Source organism: Haemaphysalis longicornis, unplaced genomic scaffold, assembly GCF_048455015.1.
Source record: "Haemaphysalis longicornis isolate Haplotype H1 unplaced genomic scaffold, Haemaphysalis longicornis Haplotype H1 scaffold_2, whole genome shotgun sequence".
NCBI classification, from domain to species: Eukaryota; Metazoa; Arthropoda; class Arachnida; order Ixodida; family Ixodidae; genus Haemaphysalis; species Haemaphysalis longicornis.
In genome coordinates, this window is record NW_027526295.1 from 94603557 (window position 1) to 94612018 (window position 8462).

The following is an 8462-nucleotide window of genomic DNA, read 5'->3' on the forward strand; positions in this document are numbered from 1 at the left end:
CATCCCTCTAGGGCTTAAAACGCAAGGAATTTTAAATAATAATGGTGCCAGAAAAATGATAAAAATCTGAATTTTGCAATTGTGAAAAATTTGCTAATTTAAACTAATCCGCAGCCCTACCCTGCTCTGCATCTCACGGCGCAGATGTAGCTTCAGCGCGCTAACCACCTCAATTTGAATTTCGCTAACTTTCATGAACTCGAGTTTTACAAATATGCAGGAGGTACATAATTGCAGTAAAATTGGAATGGTCGCTTAGCTAAGAAAAATTTCATGGAAATTTTATAAATAAATCATTGGAGTGTATTTATTCACGTTGTTTGAACAATATCTAGTTGCATGCCCTTTTTTTCTCATGTGGAACGCGTAAGCTACCAATCGTTTCTCTAAAATAACTTAAAATCATGCACACCCTATGCGCTCTTTGAGTCCTAAATTCAGAACAGGAAATAGTTTATTATATTGTGTAAGATGTGCGGTATGGTACGACCTATACAGTTGCGTACACACGTAACACAAAAGCCGCCAGTGTCACAAAGTGATTGTCATCGTGTCTGATTAACCTGTCGGTACGGTTGTGGTGGCTGGCATAGAGTTTCTTAGAAAGTATAGTACAGAAGAAACTGCGCCCGGTAAGCCACGTCGTCGTGAGGTTTCATGGGAAGAACCCCCTTTTTGGCTTAGGCTTGGCATGACAATTGGATTCTTAAGCGGTTTTGGGGATTTGTTTTCTGCATTGTGCATTAACACGTTTATGAGCTACAAGGAAGCCGGAATCCTGCCTGTTCTGCGGCAGCCTGACGTTGCTCATGCCGCAGTCGATGGACGTATGACTGGCGGCTAATCTGCCGCCGCGAAATTTGTAGCCGACAAAAAGCAGAAACAAAACCTACTTCGATGAAGACAAGATACAACAGATACGGGCGCTTGTATGCGTCCTGTCTTGTCATCTTCCGCGACAGTTGAAGGCCAGGTTTTCTTTTTTTCTTGTTACACTAGCTAGCAGTGGGTGCACCGGTTCACCACGAAGGCAAACTTTTCATAGGCACGCTCAATAAACTTTCGAAACTCTTCAAACAACTTAATATTTGAAATATTGGCAAAATTAATAAAATCGCAGTCTCGAATGAGTTTCTCCCCCAAATATTAACCTTGTTTGGAACTACAATATTGGCCTGCGGAATAGCAGGCACAACCGTTCCGACGAAAATACGCTTAACTACCTTTTTCCTTAGTTTAAAACAGCCTGTTTTAATTTTCCGCATACATAATTGCATACTATTCTTCGCGTTTTTGGGGCACTTTGTTTAAATTTGGGGTCACGTAAACGTTTCAGTTCAAGCCAATGATGATGTTGTGAACCGCAAGAAACCGGGACGCCAGGGTACGGCAGAACTAGAAAACGCACTTCCACCTCTTTTTTTACTTATGATGATAGTGTGCACGCCCCGTTCTTCCTCCTCTACTTCCAAAACATCCTCCCCCGGGCTCTCGATGATTTCCAGGGGATACAATTTCTGTACGGGACGCATCAAGAACTCTCCCGCCGAAAGTCGAACTTTGCATGCACGAACTGCGTTGTCATGCCCAGGAAATTCCTGTTCTATTACTCCCGTTTTCCACAATCCTCTTGGGCCTCTTCCTTCTATAAGGACGACGTCTCCAATCTTGAGAGGTACAGAATTTTTTGTATGGACATGATGAAACGATAAAAGCTGAAGCACATATTCCTTCTCCCATCGCAGCCAAAATGCGTTAATCAGAGCCTGCCGATAATACCATTTTTTCACTATGTGGGTAACACGTTGTTCCAGGAGATTGAGGTGAATGGTGGGTAGAGCAGTCAGTCGTTTACCGATGAGAAAGCGAGCTGGGGCAAAACTTCGGGTTCACCGATGGAATTGCTCACAAAAGTAAGCGGGCGGGACTTAACAACCGCTTCGATTTCGCACAGGAAGGTGTTCACTGAAGCTTTGCCGAGAACAGTTCGCAGAGCTCGCTTCACGCTGCCAAGTCTCTCCCAAAAACCTCCCCACCAGGGTGCAGCTTCTGCGTTGAACTTCCAAGTTATCGCCTGTTTAGTGCAGAAGTCTTGAATTTCAGGAGAAGCGGAAACTCGGAAGAGTGATCGTAGCTCTCGGTTGGCGCTTCTAAAAGTATTCCCATTGTCGGAGTAGATGGTACTGGGCACTCCTCTTCGCGCTATGTATTGCTTGAATGCCAAGATCAATGAGTCAGTCTTAAGACTGGAAACTTTCTCCAAGTGTATGGCTCTCATCACGGCACAAGTTACCAAAAGAATATACGTCTTTGTCATTCCGTCTTTAACCAGTAGTGGTCCAGCAAAGTCAATGCCGACGACGTCAAACGGACTTGACTTCTGAAGTCTGTCAGCTGGAACCGGTGGTGTAGAAGCCGAACCTGTGTTTGCCTTGTATTTTCGACAAGTTGGGCATTCATAAATGATGGATTTGATGCGCTGACGGGCTTTTGGTACCCAGAATTGTTCGCGAAGTACTATTAGGACGTCTCTGACCCCGCTGTGCAGGAGTCTACGGTGAGTAGCCGTAATTATTAGGTCTGTCAAATGGCTCTTGGTAGGTAATATCACCGGGTTTTTAGTTTCTTTGGTGTCTTGAAAATTAGACAGTCGGCTTCGGGTGCGCATCAGGCCATAGTCGTGAATGAATGGTTGAAGCGTCATGACAGGCGAAGTTTTGTAAACCACCGATGTTTTTAAATCGGCGAGTTCTTGCTTGTAGTGTTTCTCTTGCTCTTGTTTTATCAGAAACCGCTCCGCTGACTGGAGTTCTCGTGTAGTGAGCGGACCCTTGGGACGCTCACGTGTCTTGAAACGGAACCGTAATACTCATGCCATTACTCTGATCAGCTTATGCAAGTCGCTGAATTTGTGAATATCTACGACGTCGGCTTCGATGCTTCGTGTGCAACCGGTGAGTACGACGTGTACAGTGTTTGGCATAGAATAGCCGGGGCGAACACTAATAATATTTTCAGGTCATGCATTCGGAGTCAATCTCAGCCAGTCAGGACCTTTCCACCACAGTTGGTTTCCGAGTAGCTCTTCAGCCGAACAACCTCGCGTGATTAGATCGGCGAGGTTATTTGATCCAGGACAGTGTCTCCATTGTGAGGGATCAGTCATCCGACGAATTTCGGAAACTCGATTAGCGACAAATGGTTCAAGCCTTTTGTTACCAGTTATCCATCCCAACGAGATTGACGAATCCGACCAGTACCAAATGGTAGTGGTGCCATAGAAGACCTTCCTGTTCAAGTATTTACCCATTCTGCGGCTACGAGAGTTCCCATAAGTTCGAGTTTGGGCACTGTCAACTTTCGGATTGGTGCTACTCTAGACTTCGAAAACAAGAACGTTGTCTCTGCTGATGTGGTGTTGCCCAAAAAAAGAAGGTATGCCACGGCGCCATAGGCTTGAGGACTCGCATCAGAAATTACATGCACCTCCAAGTTTCCAGGTGGTTTCTCATGCCCATAAACAGGTAGCGTGGAATTCTGATGTCTTCTAGTTTGCAGACATTGCTCGACCAATTCGACCATTCTTCCTGCATGTGCGGAAGAAGAGGCAAATCCCAACTGATCTTTTCTATCCAGACTCGCTGAAACGGCATTTTGCCCTTGACGATGAGTGGGCATATCACTCCGAGTGGGTCGAAAATTTCTGCGATTGCTTGTAGCACAACCCCCTTTGTTGGTGGTGTTTTGATCAACAGAGGTATTGTTGATTTCATGCTGACATGAAGTGCATGGTCGTCATCCCAGGCAATGCCGAAAACCTTTCTATCCTTCGATGGTAGGACTGGTTCCTCTTTGCTCAGTGCGGCCATTTGTTTCTCGTTGCTGTCGAATAAAATTTGTAGTTGACCGGAAATAGTTGACAACTTCTTAAGTAGCATCCCTCCATGTCCATGATCTCGTTACCCTGTTTATAGATGCGCACAGCCTCCTCTTCGCTTTCGGCTCCGGTCAACAAATCACCAACATAGAACGATGATTTTAAGAGTTCTGCTATTTCCTTCTTGTCTTCCGAAACTTGGCTAAGCTGGTGTCGAATCGTTGCGGAGAGCATAAAGGGGCTTGATGTTGCTCCAAACGGAACAGAGTCATGCGCCACTCCACTAGGTGATCTAAAGTAGTTCCTGTCGGTACGCCCGAATACCAAAAAAATCGAAAAGCATCCCGGTCCTTTTCTTATATTCGGATTCGCAGGAAGGCTTTCTGAACATCGGTGCTAAGTCCGAATCTGTGTCGTCTGAACCTCAGTAAAAGTTCCAGAATGTCCGGATTCAAATTCACGCCTTTGTCTAAGCAGTCATTAAGGGAAAGGCTGGGTGGTCGGGACGAAGAGGCATCGAAGACCACTCGAAGTTTTGTGGTTACGCGGTATTCTTTGAGAACCTCCCTATGGGGCATCTAGTATAACGGCCTGTCTTCGCACGTGTCACGCTTTGGCACTACTTCAGCATGCCCGTCGACCAGATACTGCCTGATAGCCTTGTGATATCTTGCTAGCAAATCGTTTTTCTTCAAGAGTCGTCTAACGAGAAAATTCAAGCGTCGCATGGCTTCGGATCTGTTGTATTCAAGGGATTCGTTCGGATCAAACTTCCACGGTAAAGCCACTTCATATCGCCTATCGACTTTGGAAATAGTAAGCTGAAAATCCTCCAATACTGTGCTCGTCTGGCGTTCTTGGTCATATCCCAGCATTACTTTGGCTTCAAGTTCCCAGAACGTACGTCCAATCTTGTCTTCAGGGGCTTCATGGTCTGCCGTTGTTGCATAGCTGTGCAAAACTCTACCCAAGCATGCGGGCGTGCAAGGCAGATGGTGTTGCGTCGGACCTTGAAATGTCCATCCAAACATTGTGTTGATGGCAACAAGGCCTGAGTTGGCATCTCTGGTTACCTCTAGAGTCATGAGCAGCCACATCTGATCAGCGCCAATAAGCAGTCCAATACTGTTGTCTCCAACACTCCACCCAAAATTGTCACTATCCGCGAAGTTTTTGCCTCTTCTTTGACATTTCTTGACTAATGGGATATCAGCTACATGGAAGTAGATATCTTGGCATATTTCTAAAATTTTTACGACGTCCAAGACACATTCACCGCCGTGGAATTGGCTTTGTAGTTTGAGTCGAACGATACGATATTTTCGGCATTTGGTTCTGCGAGTGTTGCCGAACGTGTTGATGGCCACGTTTACCTCTCCGACAACCGGAAGTTTCAGCTTCTTGGATTTATCTCCCCGAAGAAAGCTTCTCTGACTGCCCTTGTCAACGACAGCACGCAAAAACATCCTGCTTTGGTCGGAAACAGCCCATACACGTATGGTCTAAAGAAGTACAGTGGGACCCTCTTTCATGTTTTGGCTTGTCTCCGCAGATGTGTAATACGCATTATCGGCGTTAGTCTTCGGCTGTCCAGAGTTATTACCTTGCTGCATGCAGAGAGACGTCACGTGACTTCGTTTGCAGTGTGAGCACTCGATACGTCTCCGGCATTCGCTTGAGCGATGCCCTTTGACCGTGCAGCGAAAACAGCGTGCGTCCATGCGAAGAATCTCTTTTTTGTCAGTACTCGTCAGCTTGGCCGTACATTCCTCGGTGACATGTTGTCTGTTCTTGCAGAAAAGGCAAGAACTTTCTTTCGGCGGTGGCTTTCTTGCGTTGTGAAAGACAGCAACTGTCGAAGGACGCGGCATGTGAGGGTCCTGGTTGCGCCAACCATACGTCCTGTCGAAGTTTCTTGACGATTTGTCAAGCCCTGATTGTGATTTCTCATGGCTTTCAACCTCAATACGAATGAATTCCATGAGATCTTGCAGTGTCGTATCAGCTGTTTGAGCACGGTCCCCAGAAGTCGAAGTTGAAGTTTCAGCACAACGTCGATGGTACTGAACAACAATCTCGGGAGGAAGACTCCGAAGCACTATGTCTATAAGCATCGAGGCATATGATGAAGTGGGCACCTTCAATGCCATGAAACCTCGAACGTGGCTCTCGAGGGCATCGTAGAGGCGGGGTAACCCAGTCACGTCGGAGGAAGACCGAACAGCGGCTAGGGATCGTAGGCGGTAGAAATTTTCCTGTTCTATGCGGAACGGATCTCCAAACCTAGAGCGAAGCATCTCAATGGCATCCTTATAACATGCTTCGGTTGTCTCTAAATTGGCAATTGCTGATGCGGCCTCTCCGGAAAGGTAATTCCTGAGGTAGTGAAATTTCTCCGTTACGCTCAAAGTCGGGGTCTTGTCGATAGTTGCCACAAACTGCTCCCAAAACGGCAGCCACTTGCTCATGTCACCGCGAAAAGGCGTTATTTCCAATTGCGGAAGCCGTGGTCCTGTTGAACGGCTAAGTGACTGAAGGGTCTCCCGTGATGAGCCGTCAATCAAAGTCGCAGATGCGGCAGCTGACGCAGTCGGGCTCTTTAGAGATTCTATGACTGTGTTGAGGCGTGATATCGCGTTAAGCGCCTCATCTTCGTACTGTAGCAGATCCTCTAGCTCAGCTTCCAGTAATTCGGTAGGTATCAAAGGTTCCATCTCGGTATTGATCGCGCGGAATTCCGCCTCGCAAGTTGTCAAACGCTGGAGCACAGACTGCAAGCTCACCAAGTCTGGAGGCGTAGATTGGAGGGCAGCCTTGGCTTGGTTCAGCTGTTTCGTCAGAAGGGCCCGCCGTGCCGTTCGCTTGGGCTTCAAATGGTCCATCGTCGTCTTTCAGGCCCAATGGCTCGTCCGGAGAATGCCGGGTTGTTGAAGACAGGTGATTTCAGCATCAAAGTTGTTGTGAACCGCAAGAAACCAGGACGCCAGGGTAGGGCAGAACTGGAAAACGCACTGCCACCTCCTTTTTTTTGAATAATGATGATAATGTGCACGCCCCCTTCTTCCTCCTCTACTTCCACAACAGATGATACTAAGGCGAACGCGATGTTTAATGGCAGTCCATGACGACACAGATGGCCTTGACGTGAGCCGCATAGACGCTAGCGCCAGATTCCTATCTAGTGTATATTGTAAAACTCTATGGTGGCTGGTGCTAGAGATAGCTGGGCCACAGAACGTGTTTTGTTGTCTCTTGCGGCTGACGTTGCGTATAGAAACCACGCTCGTAATTGAGTCATTTGTATGCTTTGTTCGCAAGTGCGCTCTCGCTCGCCCCAGCAATGTGTTTATGGTTTCATATGAAAAACTTGAAAGTAGACACCATGCGTTTGCAGCTCGCGCACCTTAATAATTCGGTTCATAGGCTGCCGGTCTAGCGAAACGAATTCAGGCGGGTTTTGAGTTAACTATCCTGAAAAATTTCAGACAGGGGTAGAAGTGAGGTATTCTCAGTGTAAAATGTTTTTCATGCTTCAGGGTTTACACAATAGAAAACCTGAAACATGGTGCTGGGGCTGGTGCAACGCCACATTTATGAGAAAAAAGCGTACAAACGCCTCCCTAATTAGCACACCTTTTACATGGGGACCGGGCCCTCGCAAAATAGACCAGGCAGCCTGTGTGCCAGCCTTTTCCAGCTATACGTAAGCATACTCGTAGCTTACGTAGCTTACAAGTGGGGTTGAGGCGACACTTTTTGTCATTCGTGTAATGTTTGTGGCCAACTGAGCCGCCCAAGATATTTAAATTATAACCGCTTTCTTTCAACGCTCTGCCCTTATAGCGTATTATTGGTGTGGGGCTGCTTACTTCACCATTCCAGCCGCCATCAAGTGCAGTCAAGTTTAGTGCGTGCACGTCGGAGTAGAGTGTGGTGAATATAACTTATAAGTGGGTATATTTTTTAGCTAAGTACTTCTCTGTGTTATAATTAAACATTATTGCTTACTGCTTCAAGAGATACTGTAATTCTTTTACGAAGCAAAAGCCTTTACAAACTGTTGTTTTATGAAGTTATTTTAGAGAAGCTTCATCTTGGGCAGGTGGGTACGTCCTGTGCAGTGCAAGGGTGAGGGTGTTGAATAACAGCGCAAGGGTGTGGATGGAAAGAAAACAAAGGAATCGCTGTTTAGCTACCGAAATGGCAGTGATAGGTAAATCTGCTTAGCAACCAGAGAGAACACAATGAAAACACTACAAATATGTAGAGGGCAAAAACAAAGCCATGACAAGAAAGGCTTCTGATCAAAGCCAAGATGGAAGGCTGTCAAGATTTAAAGAATTGTCCCTTGGCATCACGATTTCTTCTTTAAAAGGAATCTCAAGCATCTCCGACAGAGTTTAGATTTTTGTGCGTCCTTGAGCCGCTGTAGTGTTCCACACTTCTCTACTTGAAACCATTCAGAAATATCACAAGCCTTGTGGATACTCACACAGGGGCTGCTAAGATAAATCACAGAATTACTTCGTCGAAATCTGTATGTTTGTGGAAATGCACAGCGTTACGCCTACCTTGCATGTTGGAG